Source organism: Acinonyx jubatus, chromosome D1, assembly GCF_027475565.1.
Source record: "Acinonyx jubatus isolate Ajub_Pintada_27869175 chromosome D1, VMU_Ajub_asm_v1.0, whole genome shotgun sequence".
NCBI lineage: Eukaryota > Metazoa > Chordata > Mammalia > Carnivora > Felidae > Acinonyx > Acinonyx jubatus.
This window is the reverse complement of record NC_069390.1, coordinates 70941756-70954500: the sequence shown is the minus strand read 5'-3', so window position 1 is coordinate 70954500 and position 12745 is coordinate 70941756. Positions and strand designations below refer to the sequence as shown.

Sequence of the window (12745 nt, the reverse complement as noted above, 5' to 3'; positions counted from 1 at the left end):
GTTATATTATGTATGTCAGGAGAATGCTTTCAAGGCAATAAACTATTTTCTATCCAAATTTATCTTTCAACCACTTTGATCTAGCAACTTCAAATCCAGCCCCACATGTATTCTTCCAGCTCCTGCTGGTACATGCTGGCTATTTCTCACAGATACTCTGGTATATACAGTCCCTCTGCCCCCTCATCAGGATCATCACCTCCCCAGCTGGGTGATGCTGCAACTTAACCCCAGCTGTAGGACATAGTCAGGAGGGGAGATGGGGTGTATCTTGAAGACAGCATATATTGCCTTTGGAGGGAAGGAAGCATTGTCTTCCTAAAGGGAGGGTAGAGGAAGTTATGTGATCAGTTGTTGAGGTATTCAATTAGGACAATTATCCAAACAAAATGTCAATCAAACCATTATTCATTTACCACAACAGTGCAAACAGGAGGCAAAAAGGAGTGCCAGCTCTCCGGTGTTTTCTTTTCCCCCTATAAATCAGTACTAGATGAAGTCAGATAGATACAAGCAGCCTGGGGTAATCATCTTACTGCCAAGGAGTCCTGAATGAAAGGTTCCAGTCTTTTTATGGACCGATGGACTGGCTAGAAAGGGAAAGTTACTCATCAAAGTGAGAAAAGTACTTCAGCCAAGACCCCCAATAAGGAAGTCTCAGTAGGGGCACCTCTACTAGGAATACAGATATGCATATGAACGTGGCTACCCCAGAAGTGCATGAATTCTCAGCTGCAGCTCCCTCCAGAAAATTGCAATGTGCTAGTTGTGCACCAGATCTGACGTGGGGAGAGCAGCTTCTCCCCACGAGACCTGCCAAGAAAAGCCTTATAATTGCCTGGGGTTAGGCCTAAAAAATCTGACCTAGAATTTTGGCCTTGAGAGGAACTCCTCAACTTTATCTCTTGATCCTTTATGCTACTTGAGAGAGTAGCATAGGCTACCCTGACAAGGACTCAAATGATTTGAACACCGAGGGGCTATGACCGTAACAGGTTAATCTATCCGAGGCAACAGCAGACCAGAGCCACAGTCAAAATCACCCCAAGCAGGATGATCAAGCCTACCAGGAGTAATGAACACAGTCATGGGCCTCAACCATTTCCAAACCAGAAAAAGATGCCTCATAGCCCATTAGGGTCTACTCTAGAGATCCAGGAAGCCTCCCACTAAGCCTCGTAATGTACTGTTCTACTTTGTCAGTTTCCTCGATTCAGGTGCAGCACAAGACTTTGGCAGTGGCACACTCCTTCCTTGCTGGCCAACAAGAGGTAGAGGCTTGTGCGATTGTCCAGCACTACCAAGGCCAACACACATAGGCTCCTCCAAAGCTGAGGTGGTATCACTAATGACCTCAGCCACGGTCATGGACAGGCTTCACATAACTCTTCTAATTGGATTACCAGACAACGAAAGAATAACTACCATCTATGCATAGCAGGAGCACCATTGTAAACAAAGTGGCCCCAATAATGGATCCCATGCCCCCTCCTCCAGATGTTTCATTTGCCACAATCTTTGACAGGAGTGAGTTGACAGAAGTGGCAAGCATTTTGTTCTGCAGTATCAGAGTTCAAATGCAGCAATACATCAAATCCAGATAATAAGGTTGCTGTACCCAGGGTACCAGAAAGGTACATGATTAAAGAAATGCCCATTTGTGATATTCAGGAGTACAGCAATCAGATGTTTTTATCTGTAGGATTAGGCAGGGGGTGACATATCTGATAGCTCATCAAATTCATGGTGTTGGCAGCTACCTATATGGATACACCAATGAATTCGGTGATGCAGGAGCCAACACAAGCTACTCTGTGGAACAAAAAGAGTGGAAGTTAAATACCTAATTCTCCTTTCCCCATATCTGAGCTCCTAGATTGAAGATGTTCATATGCTATCAATTGGGAGAATTGTTCCCCATCAACAGCAACTTGGGCAGTTTTTTCCTATTATGAGCAAGGAAACCTTCCAGTAAACCTTCTGGCTTAGATCCTTTTGTGGTTTAGTATAATTTTTATTTTATATACAGTAAAACCATGTTCCAGAAACATGCTTGTAATCCAAAGCACTTATATATCAAAGTGAATTTCCCCATAAGAAATAATGGAAATTCAGATGATTCATTCCACAACCCAAAAATATTCATAAAAGTGATTATAATACTGTAATATAATACAAAATAATACAATACAAAATATAAAGAAAAATAAACAAACTAACCTTCACTTACCTTTGAAAACCTTCATGGCTGGTGTGAGGGAGACAAGAGAGAGGAGGGTTATTGTGTAGGACAACTTTCACTATCACTAATGGAATCACTTCAATCTATTGGCTCAATTGAATCTATTTCTGCATTGGGGCTATTATATACGCTCACGTGGACATTGAGTATAGTACAGTATTAGTAAACTCTTGTCATGTACTGTATTTAATGTAACTGGCAATAAGGCAGCAGAGGCAAGAGGCTATATCTGCAGGCAGCCTGACCTAGAATGAAGCAAAGCATTCCTAAGCTTACTCTTATATGAAAAATCAAAGGACTATCCATAGGTGCTTTGAAGTGACCAAAAATACACTAGTTCCAGTTGTGGGCACTTTCCAACATTCTGAAAAATCACTGATTTCTGCCAAACACCATGGTCTAAGACCAAGCATCTGAGCATAGGAGATGATCACCCACAGTCCTGTAGTGAGAGAGAGAGACAAGAACCATTGGCTCAGTTGTGATCATGTGACATTTGGCATCACATACTACTCATATTGTAAGACATCACTTTTTTATCAGGTTAAAATTTATTAGAAATGTTTGCTCGTCTTGCAGAACACTCGCAGAACAAATTACTTGTCATCCAAGGTTTTCCTGTACTTATATCCATTCTGCAGGGCTACTCAGGGCCAAGTGGCAAGGTTGTCTTAAGGAAAATGTTGAACTAGAGAACTTAAATTAATGGTCAATATCTTCATGATCCTTATAGGCAAAAACCCATGCTATGTCTCCAGGGGGTAAATAGAGAAAGAGATAACTGTCTCCCACCCCTTGCTGTTTAATTGCCATCCTAATCTTCCACCAATTAGGGTCTTCAGTAAAGGGTCAGTGGCATGGAAGTCCCCCATGGAGTCCAAGGTATCTATAATCCCAAAGGAAGAGTATACAATTGAAGGAATAGCTGTGCAGCTTGGTCAAAGAAGGATACGAAAAGTACCCTTTTGAGGAATTGTTGCATTGAGAGTCCAGACTACTCACTTGAAATACGTAGTCTATGCTGGGCTTACCCCATCCTCTCCTATGTACCTCTTAAGTGTGTCCTTTAATTGTCCATTTAAATGCTAAGCAATCCCTGGATCCTGGAAGTTTTATGGAGCAGGGAGAGTTCATCATTACGCTCCATAATTGGGCCCATTGTTTGCACCTTGAGCTAGAAATCCATTATCATCATCAGGTCCATTATCAGAGGCAATGTGCCCAGGGAAACCAAGAAAAAAAATGGCTTTCTAGGGCCTAGATAATGGGCCTGAGTCAGAAGAATACAGAGATGGTGAAGCCAAACCCGGAGAAAAAGTAAACAAAATTAAGATTCAGTAGAACCTTCTGCATGGGATGAGAGGCCCACAGTGATCTATCTATAAAGAAGACCCTGGCCTGTTGGTTCAAGAGAACGGTCCTTGGGCAGTATTTTTAGCCTTACTTAGGATATAGCTGGCAGGCCAGCTTTTCCACACTATTTCAGTATCTTCTGATTAATAGTGGTAGTTCGTATCCGCCTAGGTCCTATCTAGGATGATGACTGAATTTCCATTTTCCATTTCTCATGGACTCGGGAAGCAACTGCTTGCACATCTGCTGGCTCTGGGGCAGAAAACAATTCATTCTTCATATTTAGTTCACAAAAGGGGTCTGCTCATTGATTATGTTTCCCTTTATCAATACAGTGGTCTTTTTAGTGACATGAATAACAAAAAAGCTTATTCGGAACAAAACACATTTTGATCCAAATGTCTTATCCCCCCAAAGAAGCTTATTTTATATGCCAGTCCAGGACTTTCCAGTGGCCTAAACCAACAGCCAGGACATTAATCACAGCCTATGAGTTAATGAAAATATAGCACGGCTCATTTGGAGGTGGTTTGGATAGCCATCCATACTGCATGAAGCTCTGCCAATTATCCTTTTTTTAAAAAAATGTGTATTTATTTTTGAGAGAGAGAGAGAGCACAAGCTGGGGAGGGGCAGAGAGAAAGGGAGACCCAGAATCTGAAGCAGGTTCTAGCTCTGAGCTATCAGCATAGAGCCTTATGCAGGGCTCAAATCCATGAACCATAAGATAATGACCTGACCTAAAGTCGGACACTTAACCAACTGAGCCACCCATGTGTCCTAGCTCTGCCAATTATCCTAAGCATCATTCACCATGCTCCGTAAGAGACAGGTCTCTGTCAAGTTGGATGGCAGCTGCATATCATTCAATCCTAGTAAAAGTTAATCAGGAGGAGCAATCAGTGAACCAAGCCCATGTATGGTCCTGAAAGTCTCTATATTTGGGTCTCTACTGAGCCACTAGACACAGAGCTCCTTGAACTATATTCCTATGGGGTGGAGGAGCATTCCTGAGACCTTTCCATGGTGTCTGAGGTCTTTCATCGTTGCAAGAGCCCAGGTGGGCCAGGCTTTTCCCCCTCCTGTGTGTACCATTTTCTGAGAATCCCAAAGCCACCATTTCACAATTTGAGGCCCCTGCTCATACCCATGGAATGACTGGGATTTCTGATTGTGAGTCTACCTCATGGCCATGGGTCATGGGTTCAGTACCCACCAAGGTATAATAAGAAGCCAATGATTGCTTCTCGAAAGGGGTGTATAGCTTTTAGCTTATTTTAAGAGCTTAAGGGTCCAAAATCCCAATAGCATTGCTGGTCCATAGTGATATCCCTCTGCTATAACTCCAATTGTTGAACTGAGAGGTTGCTAAGACCATTAACTCAAAGGGTAAATGTGGATCAATGAGAATAAAAGAAAGGGCAGCCTAGGTAGCCCATTGGAGGGCCTCCAGAGCATACTGTTGGTCAGGTGTCCACACAAAGTTAGCAGTCTTTCTGCTAATCTGGTAGATAGATGTCATCAAGTTCTACATGCAGGGTTTATGAGAGTGCCAATAGCTAAATAGACATACTAACTGCTGGGCCTCTTTTTTATCTGTCAGTGCAAAGATAACTAATGCTCTAGCAGTCATCTCCTCTGGAATGGAAAGCATGCCCCTAATATCCAGGAACTTGACTTGGGTACTAGGACCTTGTATCTCATCTGTGTTAATGCCCCAGCTGTGTGGCTGCATTTGGATCAATAGGGCTTCCAGTCCTTATTGGGCAGTGCTTTTGTCTGAGCCCACCAGGAGGATGTCATCAATAAGTCTAGTACTCCCTCTGGAAAAGGAAGGTTTTTCTAGATCACAGTCTACCCAGTGATGGCAGGTAGCCAAAAAAGTTATGTAGACTTGTGAAAGGACATTAAAGTTGTATTGCAACTAATTTCCCATAAGGTTAAATTGACCAAGGTTGTGATAGAGGGATATGTTGGGGGAAAAAAAGCATTTATGGTTATCAGTTGCCATACATCAAATTCCCTTGGCTGGGGCAATAGTCACATTGTCTGGTACTGCATGTGCCAAAGGTGTGGCACTATGGCACTAGTTACCAATATTCAAAGATGAGTTTCAGGTACTAGAGGTCATACGTACAGGATAGATGGAACTCTCAAATGCAGAAATAGTCTTACAGAGGATTTTGATTTCCTTAAACTCAGCAATGAGGACAGTTATTTGTTTTTGTCCCATAAGCAACGGATAATTGTTTTTGAGAAAGACTAACACTAGGGACAGTAGTCAGGCAGGGTCACAGTTTTCCACACACCCAACTAAAATGATCCCAATCATTCTATTAGGATTATTAGCAGCTAATTCCATCAAGGTATGGGAGCTGAGATGAGCAATAATGCACATAGACAATACAACTATACCATTCAGTAGTGGGATACATAACAATGGAGGTTTGTAGGGACCCAAATGGACTTATCCCTAGCCAGGCTTAGGCAAGAGTTCCAGTGTTGGTGGTCTCAGGCCTAAAACCAGAATTCATTACATGTTCTTTCCTTATCCTGGTGTCAAGGATTGCAGAGACCATAGCCACCTATGCACTGTATCCAAAGGCTCAAGAAGTACAATTCTCCCCCACCTTCTCATAGAACCCTAATTTTTACATAGGACCCCTAATCATCCCATGAGGCAGAACACCTTAACCTAACCCTTTGTCTTATTTTTAAAAGCTGAGAAGTTCAGGTAAATCTTGATGGGGCTCTCCAATTCATCTCTAGATTCACCAGAAGAGGTATCATTAGAAGATAGCATCTGCATCAGTCACATGGTCATTACCATGTAGAACTGAGCAAGGCACCTGTTCGTCACTTCTGTGGCTGGGTACCCAGCTGCAAATTTGTTTATAGGGAGCCCATCAATCTCCTTCTTTAAGACCCCTTTCTCAAGAAACCGAATGCAAATATATTTTTGGGAAAACCCTGGCCTGCATCATCTAGTAAACCATGTCTGTTTATTACTCTTATGCTACTCTTTCTGGTGGCCAAGATTTGCTATTTTGGCATTACCACTTTTTCCATGCTGGGGAATTTGCCAGTCAAGACTCATATTGTGTCATGGACTGATTGGCTTGACCTCATGAGGATGTTTAACTAGGCTGGCTAACTAGCAGGAGCAGCATGGACAAACCTAGCAATCTGAGTCTGGTAAATGGTCTCATCAGAGACCAGAGCTGTTTTCAATAACTCACTGTAGACCCAAGAAACCATCAACCATAATATCCTCTGTGAGCATAATCCAAACATGTTTTTCAGTGGCAGGGAACTTGTCACAGTGAACCAAACTTTTTGATCTCAAAATAATACCATCTGAGGAAAGAGGATCTTGGGTATTTCACTCTTCCTTTCTCCCTGCTCTCTCTTCCCCCTTAGGCAATGTGGCCTCTGATGGGACACTCTGAAGGGGAGACTATAGTAACACACCCTAGAAGGTGCCCTATCCTTCAGTGAGTTTAACAAATGACCCCCTTCATTGTAGAGACAATGAAGAGACAAACTAATCACATCTCTAAGGTTTCTTTGGGCTGCTAAGCAAAGTAATTCCAAAGGGCTTTACATGAGTTTTCACAGGACACACAATTATCAGTAACCTGCTGTGTCACAGGACATCCATTAACACCAGGGATCTGCGCAAAGATAGCAATAGTCATTAGACATAACTCAGCAAGAGAGTTATCTGACACTTTTTGGTCCCATTGTAGGAAGACCATAAGCAATGGCTAGGGAAATGCTTCCATAATTTTCTTTGAGACCCTTGGTTGGGTTTCTAGTTTGAGCCACTGGGCAAGTTCAGCTAGGGAGTGAGGGGCTAAAGAGAAAGATGAGTGATCTTCCTTAGAAGTGAAAAATTTCTGTAAACAATCTTCTAGCACTCCTCAAGAAAGGTACATTAGCATGGCCAATGGTGCCCAGTGAACCCTCAGGCTTTTTACTCTTGCTATTCCAGAATGACATTTCGTGCAATTGACATTTCTGCTGTCTGTGCCAATTTTGTCATGCAATCAGGTTTAGTGGTGGTCAGTTAGGACACTGAGAGAAACTGAAAGTAAAAATTAAGACTTTATTTACTTACTGCAACAGTAAACACAAGAGGCAAAAAAGAGGTGTTAGCTCCCCAGTGATGAATTTTTTCCCCACAAAATGGCATTGGGATGGTGTTAGGTGAATGCAGTGCAGACAGGGGGAATTGTCTTACTGTCCAGGGACTACTAACAGAGGACTACTACCTCTTTATGGATCTATAGACAAGGGGTAGGCAGAGGAGGAAGGATTAGCAGTAAAGAGGTACTCGGTCAAAGTGGAAAAAAGTGCCTCAGCCAAAGCCCCCTAATAAGTAGGTCTTGGTGGAGGCTCTTTGGCTCAAATATAGATATACATATGAACATGGCTGGACCAGAGTGCTTGAGTCCTTGACTACAATGACTTCCAGAAAACTGCAATGTACTGGCTGTGTACCAAGTCTGAAATGGGGTCACATAAGCCCTGCCAGGCAAGCTTAAAGCTTTATAATTGCCTTGAATCAGGCCTTAAAAAAATCACATATAGGATTTTCTCATCTACAAAATGCATATTTAATATCTACTATATGGGGTAGTAATGATGTAATAAAAGTTAAAGGTAAAGCAAGATGTCTATTCTCTTTCTAGGTGCTAGAACTGGACTCTTCAGGGTATGTTGGCTCTTAATCAGGAAGGTGGACTTTGTCTACAGGTTCAGAGGATTCAGAATATAAAAACATTTGAAAGCATCCTCATAAAAATTCCATACCATGTATCAGGGTCCTGGATTTTCCGAACCATGTCCCTCATCTCAGTATAAGAAACCTGCCTTTGTTAGACAGTTAACTGATTTTTAGTTCCATCCTTTTTTTTTTTTAAGTCCTAGGCTTGATTCTTGGCTTTCTCCACTCCATTGCTAAAGAATATGAAAACTTCACTGTATATAACCAAAGGGACCTTTTGGTTGTCAATAGCTGTAGTAAGCTTGGCTTTTATTATCGTTTTGTATCACAACAACACAATAGCCATCAATACCATTATCCTTATAGCTATGATTTCCTCTACCTTAGGAATCAGACAAGTCTGGGTTTATATCTTAGAAGTGACTTTTGAAAAGCTATGTGACTTTGAGCAAGTCATTCAACATCCTTATGATTCCATTTCCTCATCTGCAAAATACAGATTTACTAGCCACCACAAAAAAAGTAATGGTGTAATAAAAATTCATGCATCACAATGTTTGTTTTCCTACTTTCCTTCATTTATTCACTTTTCTCAAGCATTCTTTTTTCTATTATTTCTTCAGATGAGTTTTCTGCTTCTCTCTCTCTCCTCTCCTCTCCTCTCCTCTCCTTCTGGGATCCGTATAATGTGGACTTTTTTTCTTGGTGTTATCCAAGAGGTCCTTGGAACTAGCCTAATTTTTTTTTTAATTATATTTTCTTTTTTCTTTTCACATTTCGGCTTGGGTGCTTTCCACTAACTTGTCTTCCAGGCCACTGATCCATTCATCTACATCCACAAATGTACTATTAATTCCCTCTGGTGTATTTTGCATTTCTGTTATTGTTTCCTTCAACCCTGGTTGGTTCATTTTTACATTTTCTATCTATTTATTGAAATACTCACTGAGTTCATCTATTCTCTCCAGCCCAGTGAGGATCTTTATGATCATTGCTTTAAACTCATTATCAGGCATATTGTCAATCATCCTTTTTGTTTGTGTGCTTGTTTGGGGTATGGATTGTTTGTTTTCAGTTATATTAATGCCACTTCATTAAGATTATTCCATGAAAACACTTTATAAACTCTAAGCTTTATAAAAATACAGGGTTATTTTTGTTTAGTTTTGTCCAGAAGATACATGACAAAATAGAGCACAAAATTTCTGGCTTTACACCCCAGTTGTCAAACATACTAACTCAGAGGTCAAGGCATGTTGTCTAATTTACTTAGAACAATTGTCCATATTTTCAAATGTAAGGTAAAACTCTCTAATCTGCCTCACTTACAGTGAAGTTTGAGAAATAAGTAAGTTAATATAAATTATAGTGCTCAATAAATTCTAAAGTAGTGTACAAATAGAAAACATCATTGTTAACATAATTTGGATAGCCCCCTAAATGAGTTCCTCAATATCCTAGCCTGTTCAACACATAGGAGCTAAATAAGTTTTCTAAAAGCAGAACTCAAATTATATCATTTCTCTGCTCAAAATTCATCAGGAGCACCCCTTTGCCTCTCAAATAAAGGTCATACTTCCTACCTGGCATTTAGAACCCTCCTCTTTATAAAGGTTTATCATCATTATTCATGAATACAAATGGTAAATGCTTCTGGCAAAGTGCACAACTTTTTAAAAATAATAATCTAAAGAAGGGATATATGCTTTTTGTAATAAGAAAACTAACAAACACAATATGAAAATGTCTCAACCACATGCAATGACCAGCATTAATGACTTTGTGGGCATTCTATCACACTGATGTTCCTCAGAGAAAGATGTATAAGCACATATACAAACACAGAGAGGTTTTGTTTCTATGAAATGGTTGCCCTTTTTATTCTAAGATAAATGTTTTATATAAAATTAACTGGAACTTGAATTTTTTACTTTCTGAAATATCCGTGAAAGTTTTGATATACAAAGAGCCAGGAAGTCAAGAATTCAGTATTTACAATTACAGCAAAATGTATAGTTAATGGTTGTTCTTGAACTCATCAGAGAACTGAGGTTTTAGGGCAAATTGCCATTCCAGAATCTGAAGAGACAGGCACATCTGCAGAGATACAACAACCATGACCTGCTTTATCTGGAACAAAAGTTGCTGGAGCCATTAAATGATGAAGTTTTAAATGGTAGTTTTGATTAAATGCCAGAGGCTGAGTGGACTAGCTTGAGAGCGAGAAGCTAACTTCTGGGGCCTCAGTCTTAAAGGTGCTAATAACAGTTGCATAGGCCTTCTCTCAGGAAACTTACCAGGTTATCAGGGTGAGGTCTGAGAAAATCCTCTCAGAAGCTTGCATTTACACTGAAAAGAGAGGAACATCAGAGAAAGAATAAATTAAGATAAAATAAATGTGTTATTTTTCCTATTTGTCAGTGATCTAAAAGATAACTATTTAAAGCAACAGATGTTAAACTATATTGAGTGATTATAGCAGATAGGTAAGTGAAATGAATGACAACAATATCACAAACATGGGAGGGAGGAATTTGGAATACTTTAAGTTACCTGCAATTCAGAAAAGCCAAATAGTGTGATTTAAAGAGGGATTAGGTGAGTTTAAAATGTATACTGTAAACTTTGAGATGACCACTAAATTTTTTTAAAAGGATAAATGATATGCTATGGAAGGAGGTAAAAAATGTAATTATATAAAATGTTCAATTAAAAACAGAGAGAACCAGACCAAGACTACCTGATGAACATGGATGTAAAAATTCTCAACAACATACTAGCAAATCAAATCCAACAGTACATTAAAAGAATCATTCACCATGATCAAGTGGGATTTATTCTTGGGTTGCAAGGGTGATTCAACACAGTAAAACCTTGGTCCATGAGCATAATTTGTTCCAGAAACATGCTTGTAATCCAAAGCACTTGTATATCAAAGTGAATTTCCCCGTAAGAACTAATGGAAACTCAGATGATTCATTCTACAACCCAAAAATATTCATATAAAATGATTACAATACTGTAATATAATATAAAATGATAAAGAAAATACAAAATATAAAGAAAAATGATTACAATACTGTGATATAATACAAAATAATAAAATACAGAATATAAAGAAAAATAAATTAACTTGCATTTACCTTTGAACACCTTCGTGGCTGATGTGAGGGAGACAACAGAGAGGAGGGTTATTGCACAGGATAACTTTCACTATCACTAACAGAATCACTGCTATATACTGGCTCAATAGAATCTTTTCCTTTTCATGCAACTTTAACAAGGAACCTATCCAATGACACTTACTTTTGCCTTCTTTTGAAGATTTCAGGAATGTGACATTGCATTGTTGTTAAACAGATTCATCACTCGCACTGCTACAGCCTTATTCAGGTGGTGTTTTTCTACAAAATTTTACACTGTTTCCCACATTTTACACATCTTCCTAATTTCATTTGAAGTGAAGGATTCCTCTGCCTTTTTCTCCCCCTCCTCTGCAAACAAGATGCAAATGTAGACTTCTCGTAAAATCTTGGACTTTTGGCCACTCTCATACCTCATTAATACTTCTCGATGATTTCCTTCTTAATTTCCACCACAATAATCTTCTTCTTCTTCTTACTACCTTTCTTTTCAATGTTTTTCTGCATTGGGGCCATTGTATACACTCACACAGATGTTGACTACACCACAGTATTAATAAACTCTTCTCATATACTGTATTTAATGTAACTGGCAATAAGGCAGCAGAGGATGGTGTCTATATCTGCAGACAGTCTGACTTGGAATAAAGAAAAGCATTCCTAAGCTTTGGAAAAGCAAAGGACTGTCCACAGGTGCTTTGAAGTGACTGAAAATACACTGCCAGTTGCAGGCACCTTCCAATGTTCTGAAAAATCACTGATTTCTTCCAAACACCATGGTCTGAGACCGAGCATCTGAGTATGGGAGATGATCACCCACAATCCCACAGTGAGAGAGAAAGAAAGAGAGAGAGAAGAACCATTGGCTCAATTGTGATCATGTAATGTTTGGCATCACATACTACTCATATTCTAAGACATTCGTTTATCAAGTTAAAATTTATTAGAAATGTTTGCTCATCTTGAAGAACAAGTTACTCACAATCCAAGGTTTTACCGTACTCACCAATCAATGTGATACACCATATTAATAAAAGAAAAGATAGGGGCGCCTGGGTGGCTCAGTTGGTTGAGTGTCCAACTTCGGCTCAGGTCATGACCTCGCGGTTCGTGAGTTTGAGCCCCGTGTTGGACTCTGTGCTGACAGCTCAGAGTCTGGAACCTGCTTCCGATTCTGTGTCTCCCTTCTCTCACTGCCCCGCCTCCACTGTCTCTTTCTCTTTCAAAAATAAATAAACATTAAAATTTAAAAAAAAAATTTTTTTTAATGTAAAAAAA

At 39.8% G+C, this 12745-nt stretch overlaps 1 long non-coding RNA gene across 2 annotated transcripts in view; it reads right to left on the bottom strand.

Annotated features, from left to right (window-relative positions):
• LOC106983100 (uncharacterized) overlaps window positions 1–12745 on the bottom strand; it is a 106160-nt gene that overhangs the window by 17070 nt on the left and 76345 nt on the right. For both annotated transcript variants that reach the window (XR_001431470.3, XR_003414139.2), the window contains exons 3-4: window positions 11468–11485; window positions 10622–10673 (exon numbers count right to left, since the gene is read on the bottom strand). This is a non-coding gene — a long non-coding RNA (uncharacterized LOC106983100). The remainder of the gene's footprint in view (window positions 1–10621; window positions 10674–11467; window positions 11486–12745) is intronic.